General features: G+C 38.6%; 1 pseudogene; it reads right to left on the bottom strand.

Moving 5' to 3' along the window:
* Positions 1 to 8,231: 8,231 nt before the first annotated feature.
* Positions 8,232 to 22,574, bottom strand: part of LOC100732317 (POU domain, class 5, transcription factor 1-like) — a 43,600-nt pseudogene continuing 29,257 nt past the window's right edge.

The following is a 22,574-nucleotide window of genomic DNA, read 5'->3' as shown; positions in this document are numbered from 1 at the left end:
CCCCATGAGTCAGCACCATTCATGGACTGCATGGAGAGAGAACAAGGGTTCAACAAGAAGCAAGCCCTCCCTGTGAACTGGTGCCATGTCCCAGCAGTGGCCTGAAAAAACTATTAGTAACTTTTATGAGAATATATACTCTAATAAATTGAAAATTCAGAATAAATGGATGGATTATTAGATACATTCCACATATATATATATTTCAATAACAGTCAATGAAATTGAAGCAGTAATTTTTTAAAAAAATCAATAAAAACTACCAACTAAGAAAACTCCAGGTGCCAATGGAGTCACTGCTGAATTCTGTGGAAAATCTAAACCAATGTTTCTTAAACGTCTTAATGAAATTGTAAGGGAAGGAGAACTCACAAAGTCCTGGAAACTAACATTGCCATAATTCCAATACCAGAAAAGGATCCAACCAAAAAAGAGAACAACAAGACAATCTCTTCAATGAATATAGATGCAAAAATCCTCAACAAAATACTGGTACACAGAATACAATGAAACACCAGAAAGATCATATGTCACAACCAATAGAATTTGTTCCAGGATGCAGGGATGATTCAAAATATACAAAATGATAAATGTAACATGTAACATGAATTGAAGCAAGGACAAAATTCATATGATCATCTCAATTGATGCCAAAACAAAACCTTTGACAAAACCCAATATCCACTCATAATATAAACACTAAAGAAAATAGAGAAGAACCTTTTCTTAATTGGGTAAAAACCATTTATGATAACTAATGCCCAATATCATACAGTTATTCAATGAGGATTCATTGAAAGTGCTCCCTCCAAATCAGAAATGAGAGAGGAATATACATTATTATCTCTCCTGTTCCATGTAGTTCTCAAACCTTTAGCCAGATCAAACAGCTGAGATAAATAAAAAGGATATATACAAGAAAGGAAAAAGTCAAATTATCATTTGCAGATGACATGATTCCTACCAAAAGAAGATCCTACCAAAAGACTTCTAGAATTAATAACCAAATTCAGTAGTGTAGCTGGACACAATATCAATGCACAAAAATCAAATAGCATTCTTTACAGAAGTAGAGGAAAAAAGTCCTAAAATTTATACGGAACCAGAGAGAAGCAGAGTACCAAAAGCAATCCTGAGCAACAAGAGTAAAGCAGGAGGCATCACAATCCTGGACTTTGAAGTTATACTACAAAGTTACAATGATAAAAACAATATAGTGAAAAAAATAACAGAAATGTGGATCAAATGAAGAGAATAAAGGATGTAAAAATAATTCCAAGCACATTTCACTCTCTGATTTATAACTGTAAATATAAGGTAATTCTAATCAAAGTTCAACAGGGAGCTTTCATGGCCCTTAGCAATATAATGAGGGATACATTTTTTTATAGAAGAATGATTTTGAAGGTTCACTATATCAAGTGATACATTCTACTCTAAAGCTAAAATAATCAAAAATATAGACAGAAATAGACGAATAGAATCAAAATACACATATGTAGGTCTACACATATCTGGAAAAAACATATAGTGAAAGAGGCTTTTAAAGCCATGAGCAAACGGTATAATATGCAGAGATAACTGACTTTTTCTTTGAAATTATTTCTATTTATTTATTATGTCCTTTTCCACTAGAAGATAATTTCTATGAGGACAGAAATTTGGTCCATTTTCTTCATAGTTCAATTGTAAATATCTAGAGGAATAGACTGTAGAGTAATTACTTAGCAGATATTTTTGAATCACTGACTGAAAATCCATTATATTAGTGTTCATTGGTTTCTTCTATTACTATCTAACAAAATATTTATAGTTTTTATTAAGTGTTTATATTTCTATTATTTTTCTATCATTTATATTTCTATTATTTATATTTAATATTATGTTTCTATTATTAAACATTTATAGTTTCTATTATTTCTTTGAGAAAATGCTGGTGTACTTTTTCCCCATGTCAAGAGCAAAAATTAAGTCACTCAAAGAGAGACACAACAAGATGTAGTATATGCCAGATGCAATTATTTGGTTAATAAACCCTGTTTGTATGCCCTTTTAATAAAGCTATATTTACATAATCAATATTATATAAAAATGATGAAATTGTTAATTATTTTATACTACAAATATAATATCACAATTTTTCTTTAAATATTCACATTACAATATTCCTCCAAACCATAGGAGCATGTGTGTTGCAAAGAGCAAGACAGCTCACCTGTTTCTCCCATAAGAATTTGCACAAAGGAGTATTATACTATGAAAATTTAAATGTACAACAATATAATTTTCAGTGTCCTTTCACTAAGTGAAAGGTGATTGAGTTGTTCCTGGCTATGCTTCATTACAGATCATCTAAAGATAATTCGTGCTCAGAAAAGCAAGAATTTTATTATTTTTTTAAAATGAAAGGTGAGGTAGGGTTTTCTAACATGTAAGGATGCCATGCTAGAGTCAGAATATACTTGTTAGCTGTGTGACTTGGTCTTGGTGCTTAACCCCTCTGTGCTTTCATTTTATGAACTCTAAGAATGATCCAAGTAATTATAAGTAATTATGAAGATTCACTGGGTATGTAAAGTATTTAAAGAAGTTCCCGGAATAGAATGAATACTTAATCAAATCCTAACTAAAACAAAGAAAGAGAAAGAAGAAAGAAACAAAGAGGGAAAGAAAGAAACAAAGAAGGAAAGAAAGAAAGAATGACCTCACCAAGAAGGATTATGTTTTAAAAGCAAGTAGAATTAAAAGACAATGACAGGGTAAGTCTGAATAGTGAAACTCCATGTTCATGCCACTAAGTAGTAAGGTAATAGTACTGATTGATGTGTTCTGTCCTTGTGTGTGCCAATAGTTGGCTAAAATTCCAAAACACTAATTCAATTACTCGTTTTCCTAGTATCCTGATGTTTGAGATCACCAAGTCAAAATGCAGGCATCCTAAACTGCCTTACCATTCTTATTTTCTTCTCGATGTTTTATGATGACGGTTCCCACAGATCCAAGAAGATGATCTTATTTATGCTTTTATTCGCAGACACTGAGCACAGGGCCAGACAGAAATCAGGGGTTGGTCAGGAAAGGCACACCCTGCAGATGGCAGTTGTAAGGCATTTTAACTTACACATTCATTTAATAGTAATTTGTTAAACATTTACTGAGTGCCTAAAAATACTATGTTAGATGCATAACTGGTCTTCTTATTGATTGAATGGTTAGTTCACCCCTGATTGTCCTTCCAAAGACAACATAGTAAAAGCTGGCAATGCACACTTAGCAGGCCAGAGGACAGTTCGTAGGGCTCAAGGAGAGTCAGGCATGGGTGAGCCCATATCTAATATCTTGCCATCTTCTGCCTTCAAGCTGGCCCTGCCAATGATTGCTGAAGTGCTAAAGAGACATTATTTATTCACTGACTTACTCATCAATTCAAAAATATATACTGACCGTTCACTAGCTCACAAATGCAAACTGAAGGGTAAATATTTCAGGCATGCTCCCTGTCCTCAGATGTTTACCAATCACTGGGAAAGACTAACAAGATGAGTAGGGATTGCAAAATAGTATAGAGATGCAATTTCTCTAATGAGAAATTGATATATAAGGGGGAATGGCAAAGTACACCCCATCCTTTCTTCTCTTCCATGCTTCCTGGCTGGGCAACCGAAAGCCCTTGATATTTCCCACATCGAATGGCACATCATGCTGCCAAGCAGCTCTGCCCACCTGAAGATCCTTCAGCTAAACTATCGAGGGCACAGCTGTCATCAGCCCAGCTCCAGGCTGAGCCCTAAATGGGGCAGCCTTTTCACACAGAGAAAAGACGTTTACATCAGAAACAGCACCTTTAATTTGGTCCCTCTCTTGTGTGTCTAGGTCTAAGATGGTTTGCCTAAGAGAATCAGGTGATATTGAATAGCTTGGTCTAAATCCATTAATCCTGGAATAAAATTGAATGGATCTTCATGTCTTAGATATCCTTCGTTCACTTACAAAGTGCTTATGATTTTTCTATCACTTAACAGGCAGTATCCCTGAAAAATTACTGAAATTTTTTAATCCAACGGTTATCTTTCCTACTACAAGATCTGAGCACCTCACCCAACAGATTTATCAGATTCAAGGTTTGAATTAGTAAATAGTTGCTCAGTGATTTGATATGATTTTGAGATGACCCTCTGAGCCTTCTAAGTTGAGCACTGTTATGGTTTAGATCTAAAGCGATCCCCCAAAAGTCTTATGTGTTAGGGAAGTGATTGGACCATGGGGAAGCTATACTGTCACAGGAAAATTCATTCATTTCTAAGTTCAGTAGGCAAATGTACCGTTAAGAGGTGGGGTCTGGTTGGAGGTGGGTCCCTGGAGGCATGACCTGGAAGCGTGTATTTCTGTCCCTAGCTCCTGACCTTTATCTCTCCCCATAACCAACACTGATTGAACAATTTTCCTCTACCACGCCCTTCCACCATGGTGTTTCTGCCTTGGAACCAGCTAGCTATGGACTGAGGCCATGAACCAAATAAACTTCTCTTCCTTTAAGTCATGTGTATCATATATTTTCTCCCAATAATGAGAAAGTGACTCACACAAGCACAAACACCTGGTATTCAGGTTCCTCCTTCACCTTGACCCAGCAAACCCACTCTGTACATTGTACCACAGGCCCTTTTCATTCTACAGCTCTGCACTTCCAATGTCTCACAGCACTCTTGCTTTGGCTTCATGATTCTGAGCTGGCTACTTCCTCAGCCTGGACGACCCTCCACCCACTTCCATGTAATCCTTCTTTTCTGCAGAGATCAGTCACTCTGAATACTGTGTCCACATTGAATGTGGAATGCACCAGTGACCCTGAACCTGCATATGGATGCTGGTGACTCCTCCTAAACACCCTGTCTGATATCACTTTGTGCTTCCTGAGTTAGCCTAAAGATGATGCAATGAATGCCTACTCCAGGAAAGAAATTTCTTCATTTTTATAGACTAGTAACTAATAAGTACAGCAATTGAGTAACTTATTCAAACAATGAGGAAGGTGGAACAGTGGAAATAGCAGACTGGACATAGTGAAAAACACTTGGTTCTATAAAGTTAAGGACATACAAAGATGAATCCTACTTTGAAAACTTAATATTTCAACTCAAGCAATTTACCTCACCTTCCTGAGTCATAATGTAAAAGGATAATATCATCTTTGCAAAAATATTGCTAAGATAAAATACACAGCATATAAAATGACTGATGCTGTAGGACCCTCTTCTTTCTTAAGTTTGTTATTCTGCCTCTTTCGGGAAGACCATCCTCCCCTAGAAAGGACAGAATCTATATTGATCCTATATTCTGTATTACCCTCTAATCTCCTAACACACAACACAGCACACAGTACACAGGGCAAGCCTCAGAAATATTTTTAATGTCTTATTTCATTAATATTAAAAACTTGTAAGTGAAAAAGCTTGTTCTATGGAACTACGATAATCAGTTAAATGATGTTCTCTAGAAGAACAACATTGTCTTAAATTAACAATGAATTTAAACCTATTCTTGTGTTTTTCCCATTCTTATTGCTCTAGTATGTGCTTATCTGTTATATGTATTTCCATATGCAAAAACATATTGTATATACACAAAAAAGTTAGTAATGAATGAGACTTTTGACCTCTAAGCGGATAGCAGTATTGAATAAGATTTTAAGAGCTTATCTAGTTTTAATCTGTGAAAAAATAAGCTCTTCTCAATGCTAATTTACAGTTTAGTATAAAATTCCAGATATCAGAACCAAAAAGATTTTCGGAATTGTGCCAGAGGGTAGCTTCTAAGTTTACTCTGGCACCATGCCACTTAGAGGGTAAGGAAAAGTTCACGATTTCCCATTGTGTAAAGTCACATGGACAAAGTTCTTTTGTCCAAGTGGCCTTGCCATGTGAGACTGCTAAATATTTTTCACTTGTCCTTCTAATCACGTCCAAAGTGTCATACCCCTGGAAACAATTTGATGCACGCCTAACAGCAGCTTCCACCCGAAGTTCAAGGAACTTACTATTTTGTGAGAATCGCACTGTGCCTACTGAATTAAATGCAAATTTATTTCTCTAAAGCTCACTTAGAATGTGTACAAGATAAAGAAAATTCAAAGTTGAAGTTGTTTCAGCGCTAAGAGGTAAAAATAGCATACTGATGAGTTTAGGGGAGGACAAAGTGAGCAGGTTTACATTTTGGAGAACCAAGTTTGAATCAGAAAGGAATTCATTGTACTGTAGGGCTTGCTCACTTTTACAAAAAGAAGTAAAAGCAAGTGACAATTTATCAGAGAGTGAAAGATAAAAGCAACTGGGATTTAATTTCTAACATAGCATGGGAATAGAAACAATATTGCTCCTGTTTTGTAAAATAATCAAAGAGTTACTTAGCAGAAATATTTTTAAATTCCTGCTTTAAACTGCATCATTTTTATCTTTTGAACCTGGCTTTGCCTCTCACACAAGACCTGATTCCCCTGCCTTATAGCTGTTTAATCACATGGATCCACAAAGGCCTGTGCCCACATGTTGTATGCTGCAGATTCTCAATCAGACATCATGAATGCTTGTTTTGACACTGTCCTTCTGGCAATTCTCTTCACCCTGTCCAACCTCCTCCCTCCCTCAAATAACAAACTTCATTAGTCTTCAACCTTTCAGCCAATTAAATCCTGAAAGCTGCAATTTTGAACACTATGTGGCTCATCTATTTGCCAAAATTAAATGATAAATTCCTCAATAAGAGGAATAATGATGACATATCTTCATTATTTGTGTGTACTAAAGTGAAATTTTCCAAAGGGAGGAATTTGCAGACATCTATACAGCTGCTGGGGAAGGGAAGGAATATGATTTTTTAAAAAAAAAGATTTCTTGAAAAAGGATCATGTTCCAAGTCCTTATTTTACTTTCTAACAGAAATAGGTGAGATAAAATGAACTTGTATGCATGTGAGACATTACTACCATGGTATTAATTATAGAAGTTATTTTGAGGGCCTCTTATGAGATCTGCTCTCTTTTGATTGATTTACTGGTTAATGAGGTGAACATATCTAAGGCTACTTTATGAATTGAAATGAAACAAACAACATAGGTCTTTATAATATTTACAAGTATCGCCAACATTCCTAATCATAAGATACTCTAAGAAATCATTAGGAACCCAGAGTCTCTGGGTATATAGACAAAAGCAATTAAACAATGTTTAAAACATGAGCACACATGTTCACAGCAGAACCACTCATAATAGACAAAAGGTAGAAACAAGATACATGTCCATTAACAGATAAATAAATGAAAACTATATTGATTATAGTGGAATATTACTTAGTTGTGAAAGTGAATGAAGAACAGATACATTCAGCAGGGTGGATAAATCTTGAAGATACTACTATAAAAGTGAGAAAAGCCACTGTTATGATTTGTATCTAACATGTCCCCCAAAGCTTCATGTGCTCATAAATGGGACTTTTGGAAGGTGAATGAACCCTGGGGTTCATTGCTGACTTGCTGTTAAGAGATGGGATCTGGGTGGACTAGGCGGGTCATTAGGAACATGGCCTGGGTCCTTGTCTACCCAGTTCCTACTTTGATTTCTTCCCCTGCTTTCCTGTGCCATGCCATGAACTTTTTCTCTTCTGCCATGACCCTCTGCCATGCTGCCATACCTTGGAGCCAGTTGATTATGAATGGAAATCTCTATACACTGTGAACCAAAATGAACATCTCCCTCTTAACTTGTGAGTGTCTAGTATTTTGTCTCAGCAAATGATAAAGTGACTAAGACAGACTTGGGACCAGAGAAGCAAGACCATTGCTGTGACATTACCTGACCACGTGATTCAGAAGCCTTTGAAACTGGATTGCAGGAGGAATTTGGAAAGGCTTGGAGATTCTGGTTGAAGAAGCAGTCCTAGATTGCTATGAGCCTAGATTGATGGGAAATTTTGTTTGGAGCTCAGGAGACCAGAATTTTGATAGAAATGCAGATGATAAAGACCAGGCTTAGGAAGTTTCAGTTGGACAGAAGGATGTCACTATTGGCGATTGGACTCCACGCTATGTGTGTTATGCTCTGGCAGAATTCATCTACATTTTGCTCATATTCAGAGACATGGCAGACTGAGATTAAGTGTGGTAGGGTAATCTGTTGGAAAAATTTCAAGGCAGTCTAATGTTGAGGTAGTGACATGCCTATGGTTGAAGGAGTTGTTGTTGTTGTTATTGTTGTTGCTGTTTTTTGAGTACCAGAGATCAAACCCAGGACCTTGTTGAGGGTTTTTAATCAGCTCTACATTGAGAATCAAGAGCAAATAGTCTAGATAAATGATTTAAAGTGTTTTGAATTTGGTCAGAAAGCAGCTTTGGTAAAATTGGATAAAGATGAAACAAAGGAGAACTTTGTTGCTGAAAAGATTAGCATTAAAAAGAAGCCAAATTCTTTGAAACAGAACAACAGAAAAGATCACCTGAGGGCATCAGAAGAACCAGAACTGGGTCTCAGAAGGCTCAAAATTACAAGAATGAAAGTCTTTTCTTTGAAAACAGGACACCATGTTTCAGAGTGACCGCAGCCTAGGAAATTTGTTGCCAGGGATTGGGTTCCTGGTGCTCAGGCATCCAGGCACTCGAAGACCTCTACAGCCATGACAGAAGGAAGCCCAGCTACTGTCCCAGCTAGTGGCATCATCCACATACTGCTGGTTTTACTCACATACAGAATGCAAGTGTTATGTGATCAGAGAACCTCCAACCCAGATTTTAGAAGAAGACCTGGGAGGCCAAGCAGCGTGCCCTCAAGAAAGCAGAAGGCAGTTGAAGAAGATGTGAGGGTGAAGCCAAAAATGCAATAGCAGCTCTGGGATATTGGTAAAGCCAGGAATGTGGATCCTTTGAGAAAGAATACAAGGAGTGAGCAAAGCCGATGCAAGAGAGAGACATGAGGATACACCTGGGGGTGCTGTAGGGACAGGGCTGCCCAAGCCCTTTGGAGTTCTCATCTTGCCCAGCACTGCCTTGGGCACTGGACATGGAGCTATACGATTTAATATTTGCCCCACTGGTTTCAGTCTTGCTTTGGTCCCATCCCTTTCCATCCCCCAATTTTGCCCTTTTGGAATGGAAATGTTTACCTTGTGCGTTTGCATGCCAACAGTGTTTAACTTTCTTTTCATTTTTTTTTTACAGGGACTGACAGCCAAGAGTTTGCCTTAAATCTCAGAGGAGACTTTGGACTTGGATTTTTTTTTAGCAATGCTGAAGCTATTAATACTTTGGCAACTCTCAGAGATAAAGTACATGCATTTTGCATAAAAGAATACACATGAATCTTTTGAGGTCCAAGGGCAGAATGTTACGGTTTATACCTAAAATCTCCCCAAATCCTCCTGTATTCAAAAGTGAGGCTTTGGAAGATGATCAGACTTTTTAGGGCTTACAACTGATTTGCTGTTAGGAGCTGGGATCTGGGTGGAAGAGGTAGGTTACTGAAGGCATGGCCTGGGTCTCTCTCTCTCTGTCTCTCTCTCTCTCTGTCTCTCTCTCTCTCTCTCTGTCTGTCTCTCTTTCTCTCTGTCTCTCTCTGTCTCTTTCTGTTTTATCCTACCATGCCATGAGCTGTTTTTACACTGCTATGCTGCTCTGCCTTGGAGCCAACCAATATGGACTGAAACCTCTACGAACTATGAGCCTGAATAAACCTTTCCTCCCTAGAGTTGTGGTGTCAGGCACTGTGTCTCTGCAACAAGAAGAGTAACTAGACAGCCACATATTGTAAGACTCCATGTATACGAAACATCTAGAACCAGAAAACTGATACTTACAGAAAACACATTAGTAGTTGCCAGGGGCAGGGAGGAGTTGGGAATCATAAGTGACTGATTAATAGGCACAGGGCTTCCTTTGGTGGTAATAAAAATATTCTGGAACAAGATAATAATATTTGTACAACATTGCGAATACACTAACTGTTACTATTAGTGAGCTCTAAGTTTTATGTACTTTACCACAATAAAAAAATTCTTAAAAAGGCAAATAGAGCTAAAATATTTTAAATATAGTTTTAATAAACTATCAGAGCCCTAGCCCATCCATCTCTACTTTGGAAGCCCAGAGACTTGGATTTATAACCCTGATTTTTTTTTTTTTTTTTTTTTACTGTGCCTCAGGCTTCTTTATTTAAAATTCAAATGATGAGGGGATTAAAATCAAGAGCATCACTCAACTTCCGCTTCCCTCCGAGCCTCCCCAAACTCCCGGTCCCACCGTCTGTGCTTCTAACTGCTCCGTTTCAGTGAATTAAGAACTTACCCCCGCCCCGGCCCGGCCTGCCTCGGGAGGGGCCGGGTGGTGCCCCAGCCAGAGCAGAGACAGGCACGGCGGGGAAGGTTTCCCCTCCGGGAAAGGGCCCGAGGAGTACAGCGCGGTGAAGTGGGGGCTTCCGTAGCCCGGAGTGCCAAAGCGGGCCGGGGCCAGAGGAAGGGTCACGGCCCCCGGGAAGGGGACCCGCGGCCTCGTACTCCTCTCGCTGGGCATCGCCCCTGCTCCATCGCTCGCCTCCTGGCGCCGGTTACAGACCCACGCTCGGACCAGCCTTTCTCCAGCCCCGCTGCCGGGCGACGCGGCTGATGCGCTGCCGCGTGGGCTTCGGGCACTGCAGGAACGAGTTCGCCAGGTGGCCTCTCACTGGGTCCTCCATACTTGTGCGCTTTCTCCTCCGGGCCTGCAGGAGGCTCTCCGTTTTGCATTTTTCCGGAAGGTTCTCGTTGTTGTTGTCCGCCTCCTCCACCCACCTCTGCAGCGGGGGCCGCAGCCTGCACACGTTCTTGAAGCTCAGCTGCAGAGCTTCGAGGCGGCAGATGGTGGTCTGGCTGAACACCTTCCCAAAGATGGAGCCCAGGTGAGCCCCCCATCGGCCTGCGTGTACCCCAGAGTGATCCTCTTCTGCTTCAGCAGCGTGGCTAACTGCTCCAGGTCTTTCTGAAGCCCGTTGATGTCCTGGGACTCCTCGGGGCTCGGCTCCGGCTTCTCCTTCTCCACCCTCACCACGCAGGGCGGGATGCGCAGGGCTGGGGAGGCCCCCTCCGAGCAGCTCTCCACCGGGGCTCCCACCTCGCCGGGCCGGGAGCCCTCGAGGCCGCCTTGGGGCGCCAGGCCCACGCCAGCCTGAGGGCCGCAGTACGACACCCCTCCGCAGAACTCGTCCGGCTGTGGGCACGCAGGACGCTCCAGGCCTCAGAGCCCAACTCCTGGTCCCCCAGGAGGGCCTTGGAAGCTCAGCCACAACCCTGAGTTTTTGATAGCTGATTATTTGGACATTTTCTGCATATTTCCAAGTAACATGCTTATAATGTACTATCACCTATTCACCTGTACATTTTTACACTATATCTTCACCTCTAGTGGTCTGCTTTCAATAACCATGTTTGTAATATCTAAGAGTTGTTTTCTGTTCTCTGACTTTTATGTTTCTATACTATACTGTTCTTCATAACTGATATAAAATCTTCCTTCTTTCTCTGGTAATGTAATCATGTTTTCCAAATTTATCCTGCTTTCTACCTTGTCACTGTTTTATTGAGTTCTTTCATCCTGTGTGTATTCCTTTTTTTCTATGTCCTTTATATTAAAGACTTCGAGTATCTATGATCCTCATCTCTTTATATCTAAGAAAAAAACACTAAAAATTAGGCTGGTAGTTCATATGATTATATTATAAGAGGCCCAGTTGGCACTTTTATCAGAAAAACTCTTATATCAGTATTTTAAAATTCCTTTTTCTAGTTTCTGTAGAGAAAAATTCTTCAAATTCCAATCTAGTATGCATTACAAACATACATGCAAGCACACATGGATTCGTGTGTGTGTGTGTGTGTGTGTGTGTGTAAACATGTGGTGCTGTCTGGGCATTCTGCTGTTCCTGATTTCATTTGTCCTCTGTGGGAGAGGTCTCCAATCTCTAATATCCTGTCCATCGCCTGTTAGAAATTGGGCCACACAGCACGAAGTGTGAAGCCTGAGAGTGAGGTAAGCTTTGTCTTTTACAGCCACTGCCCATCACTCACATGATAGCCTGAGCCCGTCGCTTTGCAGATCAGCAGTGGCATTAGATTCTCATAGAAGTGCAAACAGTTCTGTGAACTGTACGTGCAAGGCATTTATGTTTTATGCTGCTTATGAGAATCTAAGGCCTGATGGTCAAGATGCAACGGATATGGTCATGAGGTCACTGGGGAGCAGCTGCAAATATAGATTAACATTACAGAGAGGTTTCCCCACACAGACATCCTTGCTTGCAGACTCATATCAAAACCTTATCTGTGATTGGCAAGTGGCAATAAGCTGCATCTAGTGGCAGTTTTTATAGTGACTAATGAGTTAATATACTTCAGTTGTGTAGCTACATTCAGTGCCAGATTGTAAATCAGATACTTGTTTCAGTCTGTGTGTGGCCCGCCCATCGTTTTATTTACCACTTTGATCTATACCTCTTTCTTGCACTGGACACATGACTCAGTCACAGTTTTGGTAAGCCCACAAGCTGTCTTGAACCAAAATGGAGCCTTCTTTGTAAAGGGGCATACACCCATCGATGACAGAGCAAAAGACTCTGAGACTGCCAACAAAAAGAAAGCTTCATTAAAAAGAAAATTTCAACACTCCTACTTAAATTATGGGTTCATTGCAACAGGTGATTATCAGTCTCCAACCCCACTTTGCTTAGTATATCATGACCAGCTATGCAGCACAGTCTTCAAAACTACTTTGCTTCATGAAGACCAAACACCTGAAATCAAAAGACTAGCTGTTAGAGTTTTGCAAAAGAAAAAAATGCAAAGACAAAAAAGCAGAAGCAATTATTGAAGGCCCCCATTTAATCAACTGTGTCTGAACTGATAGCATCATTTCTAGTGGCTAACTACATTGCTAAAGTGAAAAACTATTATTGATGAAAGTTTGATCCTGATTATTACTAAAAATATTTCATGAACTTTTTAGGAGAGGCTGCAGCTCAAAAAGTGGCATATGCTTCTCTTTCAACTTGATGAATTGATGACATAGCAAAAGATATTGAGGCACAACTTTTACTAATGAGTCATTGCAGTATACCATCCAGGTTGATAAGTTTATAAATGTTGATAATCATGGAATGATGCTTGTTTTATTGCAATATATTTTTCATGAGGCTATGCATAAGAATTTGTACTTTTTGTTATCAAACACCACAGCTGCAGAATTACTCAAGTCTCTGGTTGGTTACATATCAGGAAAACTTCATTGGTCATCTTGTGTTGCTCTATGCATGGACAGAATGACAGCCATGGCTGAACAGCTTTCTGGTTTCAGTACTTAGATCAAATAGGCTGGTTCTGAATGTGAGTCTACACACTGTGTCATCCATAAAAATACACTTACAGCCAAAAACTGTCACCCGAATTTAATACTTTGCAGGGTGTGATTAAAACTGTCAACCACATAAAAGTACAAGCTCTTGACTCACAACTGTGTGCAGCTCTGTGAGGAGATGAACACAGAGTACACATTTCTTCTCTTACACATAGAACCAGAAATTTCTAAAGGTAGATCACTGGCCAGAATTTGGAGTTATGAAAATCATTCCAGAGGGTTTTTTTTTTTTTTTAAGAAAATAAGTCACTATTGGCAACACATTTCAATGACAAAGACTGGTTCACAAAACTTTTTAAATTATGTGATATATTCAGTCTTCTCAACAAATTCAATTTGTCACTTCAAGGGAAAATGACAACTGTGTTCATGTTGGTAGATAAAGTAAATGCATTCAAAGCCAATATGAACTATAGGAATGATTAACAGACATTGAGATTTTTGATATGCTTCAAATATTAGCAGAGATTTTGAAAGACCAGCCCTTTCTTTCTCCCACGTGGTACTTGATCTTGTCTCAGCTTTCAAAAGAGTTTGAGCATTACTTTCTATCTGAGTTACTTTAATATTGCTGACACAAAATACCCAACACTCACAGTTTAAAGTAGGAAAGGTTTATTTTAGCTCACAGTTTGTACAGGTTTCAGTTCATAATTGGCTGCTTCCAAGGCAGGGTGGCATGGCAGACAGGAAGCAACACACAAGATAAGGGGGGAATGAGGGATATATATCCTCCAGGCCACACCCACAGCAACCCACCTCTTCCCACATTATACCCAGTTACAATCCTAGCAGAGGACCAGTCCAGTATCACACACCCATAATCCAGTCACTCCCCAGAAGCCCCACCCATCAGCAGATGAGGCTGTAGAAGGAGGCAACATTTAAATACAAGACGCTCCTACCCCCAAAAAATAACAAGGAGGGAATGGATCTATGATCCATTTATGCATAAGCCAGGTGAATCAATCACCTTTGTCCTACAATAGAATCAACAACTTGAGATCGCAAATGATTATATCCTTTTAAAGTGTTTGAAACAATTTCAAATCTCCATATGTTCTGAGTTAAAACCAAGACAAAATATCTTGAGTTTGTTACGTAAGTTCTAAAAAGTCAGCTTTCATTTCCAACATTCCATCTTTGTGAAGCATTGTTTTCTACATTGACAGCACCCAAAACAAGATTATGTTGTAGACTAGACACAAGCAATATGCCTCTGTTGTTGCTGTGTCTTGTAGCTCCCAAAAGAGATTGTCTAATTGAAGAAAAACAAGATTAAGGCTCCCATTGAATCTGCATAATGGTAATTTATATAATTAATTCAATAATTATTACAAAATAATAATGGAAATAAATTACACTATAAATATAATGCACTTAAATCATCCCCAAACCATCTGTTCCCCAGTTCATGGAAAAATTGTCTTCTGCAACACCCAGGCCATGGTACCAAAACTATTGGGGAATCATTGTTCCATGGTGCATATCTGTGGTTCAATTTCTGCTTGTAACAAACTGCTGGTCTGCTGTAGTCATCTGACTCCTCGCAAGGCAAAATAGGGTCTTGATAAAGGTTAGTAGATTTTTCAGTGGTCCTTGATTTCCAGATTCAGGCTTTCAACTCTCCTTTCTACAACCCCTATACTTTCAGCCTTCTCAGCCTTCTCAGCCTTCCCAGAGTTCTGGCAGGCAAATGGTACATTTCTCAGAAGTAGTCCCTTCTGCCAGGATTTAAGTCACTGCTTCTGTGTCTCCATTGTTTTGTTTCTATCTACAAACAGCTTTCTGGCTTTCTTCTTTCTCTCATATTTTGGTTCCTTTATTTGAACTTAGTGAAGTTCCCTCAGAGTTCTAACCTAACTTTGTGTTTGTCAGTCTAACTGGGGATCAGTGATATAAAGCTAATACATTGTTTTATAGGAGATATCTAAATCTATATATGCTTTGTTAACCTTATAAACTCTAAAGGATATATATATTTAATATTTCCCCATTCTTCTGAGCAAACAAGGCATAGAAAATACTTAGACATTTTACAGAAGACCTAAGTGTCAGTGAGCACAAGTAAAGATGCCAAATGTCACTGAGCATCAGGAGAAACATAAGTTGAAATAATAAGGAAGCTCTCTAAATACACACTGAATGTCTAAAATTAAAAAGACAATATTAAGTGTTCACAAGCTGAAAGTGAATCAAATAGTGCTATTGAATATTGTTGGTGAGATGTAATATGGTAAAAAATCTCACTATACATTATTTTAAAAATTTCTATTAAAGATAGATAGTAGCCACTTACAGTGGCACACACCTGTAGTACCAGCACTCAGGAGGTTGAAGCAAGAGGATCACCTGGACTTCAGGGCCAGCCTGTGCTATATAGTGAGTTTAAGGCCAGCCTGGTTTATCTAATGTTCTGTTTCAAAAAAAAAATCTAGAGATAAACATATACTTACCATAAAACCCATCATTCTTACTCCTAGAAATTTCCCAAACAGAAATACAAACCTGTAACTACTCAAAGACTTGCACACAAATGTTCTTATCAGCTTTCTTCATAATCACTTGAACTGAAAACTACCCTCAAAAGTCTATCAACAGGGAAATGTACAAACAAATTTTGGGATATTCATATAATAGAATATTTCTATCAATATAAACAATACTGAAACAGAAACAAAAGATAGATGAACCTCAAAACATCTAAGTGAAAAGTCCCACATAACAGTACATGCACTACACGATTCCTTTTGCATAAAATTTTAAGAGTCAGTTTTAATTCATAGTGGTGACAGATCAGTATTTGTCAGGCTGGAGGCTGGAGAACATTAAATAGAAAAGAGTGCAAGAAATTATTGCATATTTTAAGGTGATATAAATGTTCTTTATCCTGGTTGTACAGATTGTGATGAGGTTTATAAGTTTATCAAAATGGACAGAAATAAACACTAAAAATAAGTACACAGCATATAAAGTGCACTGCAGTGTATCTTAGTCACTTTCTCAGCCCTGAGACACAATAACCAACATCCACAACTAAAAGAGAGGTTTACTTTGTCTCGCGGGTTTTTATAAGTTTCAGTACATGGTCAACTGGCTCCAAGACAGGAAGAAAAGGTGGAAGTGCCCGGGCAGAGGAAATCTGCTTACATTATGGTGGCCAGGAAACAGAGAGAAAAGGGAGGCATTGGAAAGGGTGATGATTCCATCTGGACCGCAGCCCCAGTGACTCACCTCCTAACACAGATCAGCAGTATCACCCTCCTATCATCTCCTAAAACCCACACCTATGAGCATGTGAGGCCTTCGGGGGACATTTTCAATCCAAATAGCAGTATAACTCAATAAAACTGATTTTTCAAAAGCTTAAAAAATCTCACTGCTAAAATTGGAAGGCTTTAGAACTAGACAGCCCAATTCTAGCACCTGTGCTGTCACCAGAAAATAATGCTACCTATCAAGTCTTGTTGGACACTTTAACAACCTAAACTGTTGTCCCTGATCATATGGTTAACATTCTTTAATCCTGTTTCTCATCAAGAGATGGAAACTGTGTCTGTAACGTGAATCCGGAAGTTCTGTGACCACTTTGGATCAGAGCAGAAACGGCACTCTTTCAGTCCTAAGCCTGGCATAGGGTGAAGTGAAAGCCTTAGGAGGTCCCTCCTAATGTCTACCTACCCCGCTCGAGAGACCACATGGAGAGGATTCTGAAACTTCATAGAGTAGAAGAGTCCAGCTGAGCCTAGCTTCCTGATTTCCCAAAAGACACAAGGTATGTGAGTAAAGGTGTCCTAGACCTCCAGACCCAACTAACCACTGAAGTAGTACTCCTCAGGGACCCCTGGCACCATCACTTGGAAGGGCAGAATAAGCCAGCTGAGCCCTGACCCACAGAAACACAGTAATCATTAAAAGGTAGTTATTTTAAAACACTAAATTTCAGGATACTTTGTTGTACTTCAGTCATTAACTTGTAGACCAATTAAAAGGCATTCTTATTTCTGTTGCTACTGATATTTTCAATAATTCCTTGCAACCTTTCTTATTGTTCTCAATGTGACACCCGTACTATAATTATTCTAATCCAGGGTTTAATGAAAGAGTAGCTGAAAGAATTATGGAGGCCCATCTTCACTTGTTATATCAAGCATACAAACGAAGACTAATGTCAATTCAGAACCACTAGCATCCTCAGCTCAGGTTACTGCCTCCTGGCTGAGGATGGCTATTCACTTCTTCAAGATAAGGTAAATAAAGACCCACAGCCAAGCTAATCCAAAAATTAAACAACTTCAGGCTGTGTATAGAAACTAGATATTTAGATAGTTGTTCTTTTGTGAAGGCAACCTTTTGAGGAGCAATGAATCACTTCTAGATACAAGTAACCTATTGGATAGATGGGAAAATGTTGGGCAGTGTCTGACTTCAGCATCTGTGTTAATGCATTATGATAAATATAAAGTACTGATGCCTCACCATCTGGCTCTGGAACTCTACTTCACTACAAAATACCACCTGTCCCTGAGGCTCCAATTGCTTACTATTCAAGAACAGAGTCACTATGCAAAAGAGAACTATGCACACGCTTGGAGAGAAGCTCCTGACATTACTACAGGGCCAAGAATTGTTGAGACTATCCTACTGACTTTCAGATAAGACATCTTCCATTAGTTATAATTTCTAATTATATTCTCATGGAATCAAAGGGTTTTTGTTTGATGTTTGGTTGGTGTTGTGATGATTTGCTTCTCTGCAGTCTGAAAATGCAAGGTCAAATGCAAACTCTTAAATGATCAGTGAGTACTATTAGAATTGCCAGATCAGGCATTCCCACACAAAAGACCCTAATGGCCATTTATTGTAAGCTATTTACCACTACCTTAAAATTCTGACATGGCCTTTCCACTGCCAACCTCCATCACTCAATGTTGTCACTCTTCTCTAGTCACAGGGGCCTTTATTAAACACTTACCATGTACTAGGCTCTGTGCCAAGTTCTTTAAATCCATTTTCTGATTTAATACTTATAATGACCCTAGGAAAGAGATATCTTTAGTACTACACAGAGAAATAAAGATTCAGAAATTATGTGTCTTGGTCAAGGTGATATAAACACAAAATATCTGTGGCCAGATATTTAACCTTACACATACTGAATTCAGGTCCCAGATGTGTATTACACACTCATCATATGGTAGCCAGTGGTCTTTCACCAGTTAGCACGCCTGAGCTCGCTCTGTACAACTCGCCAGGGATTCCTTCCCATCACTACCACATGAAAAATGAAGGCAAAAATGTATGAATGTATTGTTAAGCCAAAGAAACTAAACACAAAGGAAGATATACTACAAGAACTCCTTTATGTTTTCATTTATATAAAATTCAAACTAGTGTCACAGAAGTTAGAACAGTGTTTAGCTTTTAAGGACTCCAATAGAAATATTTATAAAAGGAGACAGGGACTGTCACAATGGGATAACTTAAAGCTGCAATCTCACACGTAATAAGAACATTTCAAACAAAGTCATTTCAAGATGTTGGAAATAGACATTAGTAAAGAGTTACAAGACAAGTATGAATAAACAGAAGCAGAAGAAGAATCACAGTGATATTAAAATAAGGCAAGGAGGGGAGCCAGGTTAAAAGTTCTAAACAGAATATAGATGAGTTTATTGTGGCGGCAAGAATTTATGTCAAATATTCATTAAGAAGTTCCAATAATCACAAGCTTTTTTCTTTTTCACAACAAACTACTTAAGATATGAATAAATTAAATAAATGTATTATAATTTACTTAAAATGCAACCAAATTGGACATGATGACAGATGCCTCTAATCCCAGCACTATGGGAGGCTCATATGGGCAGGAAGCCTACAAGTTTGAGCCAACTCAGCAATTTAGTGAGACCCTAGCTCAAAATAAAGAACATAAAGTGTTGGGACGTAGCTAAGTACAAAAGCCCCGATATAGTCCCTAGTACTGGAATGAATAAATAAATGCAACCAAAGTGTGAGACATCGGTAGGTGTCTTTTAAAATCAGGGAGTATGATACTAAAACAAAAATAAACAGAAGGAAAAATTGAATAGCACATCAAAAATCCAAGCTGTTAAGATATTTAGAATAAGTTTAGGAACTCAACATAAAATATACAGTTTTCATTTGGCAATAAAGTATTGCAAAAATCAATCACACACACATATATATATCCATTAAAACTTTATACATTACAGTTACAAATAATACAATAAAATTAAGAATAAAGTATACTTGGACCATATATATTCTTCATAGATTATTTTATTCTGCATTCTTCTACCTTTATTTTCTACTCTGTTATTTTGTTGCTGCTGTTGTTGGTTTCACAGACAAAAGTGGAGTGAAAAAGGCTTCTTTCCAATCATTAACTGGAAATCACTATTTAAATTCAATTCAAGTCAATAAATTCTCAGGCTTATGAAAAACGAGATGCCATGATTAGCACTGGGGAACAACAACAACAACAAAACAGAGAAATAAACTTATAGCAAATATTTGAAGGACACAGATAATCCCACTCTACTGAAACACACAGTGTAAAGAACAAAAATCACAACCATCACTGCAATGGTAGCTGGAGTGCTATTTCAGCAGAAAAGTCTCCCAACTTCCCTTACGTGAGATAGTCCTATTAACAGTCTGGGAACCCTCAGGACCATCCTAATAATAGCAATGCTTGGAAACATTAATAAATGATGCTGAACAGTCTAAAAAATTATGGTAACTAATATTCAGCATGTTCTTTGGAAGATATTTTCATACAGAGCCATATGGGCCACTTAATAAAAGAGAATTCATTTTTTAAAAAACATAAGCTCTTTTCTCTTTTCTGCTTAGCTAAGAGTGTGACTGTGTCTTATAGACATAAAATAATTGTTCTGGAATAATAAAGATATATATATAGATATAGATATAGATATAGATATATATGGTTTGTGTGTATGTGTGTGTGTCTTTAGGAAGCTAGATAGTGAACAAATATAAATTGGGAGATTTCATGCTCTAGGTTAAAAAAAAAGAATTTAAATTCAACTAAACATGAACAAGAAACAGTAGTCACCTTTTATTCTCCATTAATTTGTTGATATTAGCACCAAGATTTAAACTTCAAAAAGTCATGAGTTTCACCCTTTTTTCTCAAAAGGAATGAAAAAAGAAATCTTTACCTCAAAGCAGCAAAATTTGACATAAAGCATTTTCTCACTTGTTTGCGCTGGCCTGCCTACCAGCTCCTCCTTCTGTCTGCTCTATATATCCCCCGAGGCCATGTTTTGCTCAGAGTCTTCTTCACCCGGGTTCTAGGCAGAATTAAACCATTGGAACTCCAGTCTGATATTTATAAAACATGACTTGTGTGAATAGTGGGTTCTTTTCTTCTTATGAATCTTGTAGCATGTTCTCCTAGAAAAGAACCAACTACATTAGCCCTGGAATTGGAATTTGAACCTGGAATCACCAGCTTAAAAGCTACTGATCTAGCTTCAGACCTTGACTTTCAGAACCATCAATATATGTCCACCACAACAAATGAGTGATGGTTAGCCCTGAAGTGGAAGCATCTCTGTATAAGCAGATTTTCAGAAAATATGGTTATTAAATTAGCAGTGAAAAGCAAGCAGATCACATTAGAAGGCACAGAAGGAAGAGAATTGACAGCTATGATACTGACCAATATCTCTGAGACAACGGTACTTGGAAATACAGTTCGCACATCAACAGACTCAGCATTATTTACCTAGGGAAACTTAGAAATGCAACTTTTCAGGCCATTGCCTGACCTGTTGAGACAGAAATTTTGTGGGTGAGGGTCCAATAATTCATGATAACTCTGTTAAAGTTTGAGAACAAGTTCACTAGGGGAAGAAAAAACTCAAGGCATTAGAATAGTGGGTCTCAAATTTTACTTCACATCAGAATGCCTTAGAGAGATCTAATTAAAACAAAGATCACTAAACCCTATCCTAAGAATATAAGATTCAGCAGGCATAGGAGCAGCAATTTGCATTTCTAGCAGTTCCTAGATGCTGCTGCTGCTTTTACTGCTTCCTCTGACAGTCCAAGAACCAAACTTTGAGAACTGACAGTCTACACTTAGATTGAGGGAAGTGGAAGACTTCCTTGATCTCAGACCAGAAGGGATGGACAGTGGAGTAATTTATGACTACGTAGATGTCAGCGGTTTACACAGAGAAATGCCCCGCTCCTGTTGTTCTCTCAGCAGTTGCTGAGTTCCCTGCCTTCCCACTGTGACAGTGGTAAAGTCAGCTGTGCAGAACAGTCCAGATGAATCTTTAAAGTGGCTCCTGGGACCCAACATCCAGGGACCAACCAAGCTGATGGCAGGCCAGTAGATACCTGCATGAAAAGAAGAATGTGAAAAAGAATTCCTTGCTATCAGCTGACCATTAGCACTTGGGAAGGTTCCAGAATTCAGTTATGAACTCAGGGAAATGGGGAAATTAGCGCATTTGGAAGGAAGCTATGTGGTTAGCATCTTTCATAAGCTCTTCAAGATAATGGTAAAGACAAAAATTTGGAGCTTTTATTTCCATGGTGCTTAGGAAACATGGGCAAGGTATAGTGCCTCAGAACTTCAAGTGTGGAGCAGAAATAACTGCCTGTGTTTCCCTGCTCAAGCACTTAGCTCGATGGGGACATCAAATGTAAACTGACTTAGAAAACATAAAATGACTACTTATGAAGAAATAATTGGTGAAACTCAAATTCAGGGAGATTCTTCCCAACAACTAATCTGAATATTTAAGTAGGTAGTACATATCAGATTGTGGAATTTTATCAATGATTTTCAAAATTCAAATGGAAATGAGCATGACCTGATGGACTGAAATTTGTATCTGCTACCCTCATACCCATATTCTTATGCTAGATGCTTTCTCCAAAATAATAATGACTAGAATAGTTTTATAACATAACACAAAGAACTTATACATCAAGAAGAATTGGAATTACTTTTCCAAATGTAGACAATTTTAGAACTTTTGAGAGCCCATGCTTACTGTCCTTCTGTATGTGGCTACTTGTATGTTCTTGTCACACGATGCTGGATCATCTGGGACAGGTGTAGGATGTGGCCGTCTGCTCTGTCTTT

This window comes from Cavia porcellus, unplaced genomic scaffold, assembly GCF_034190915.1.
Source record: "Cavia porcellus strain 051 isolate PalLab524CR breed Dunkin Hartley unplaced genomic scaffold, mCavPor4.1 scaffold_29, whole genome shotgun sequence".
Taxonomy (NCBI): Eukaryota; Metazoa; Chordata; class Mammalia; order Rodentia; family Caviidae; genus Cavia; species Cavia porcellus.
Note: the sequence above shows the minus strand (reverse complement) of the source record. Positions and strands in the feature narration are given on the sequence as shown.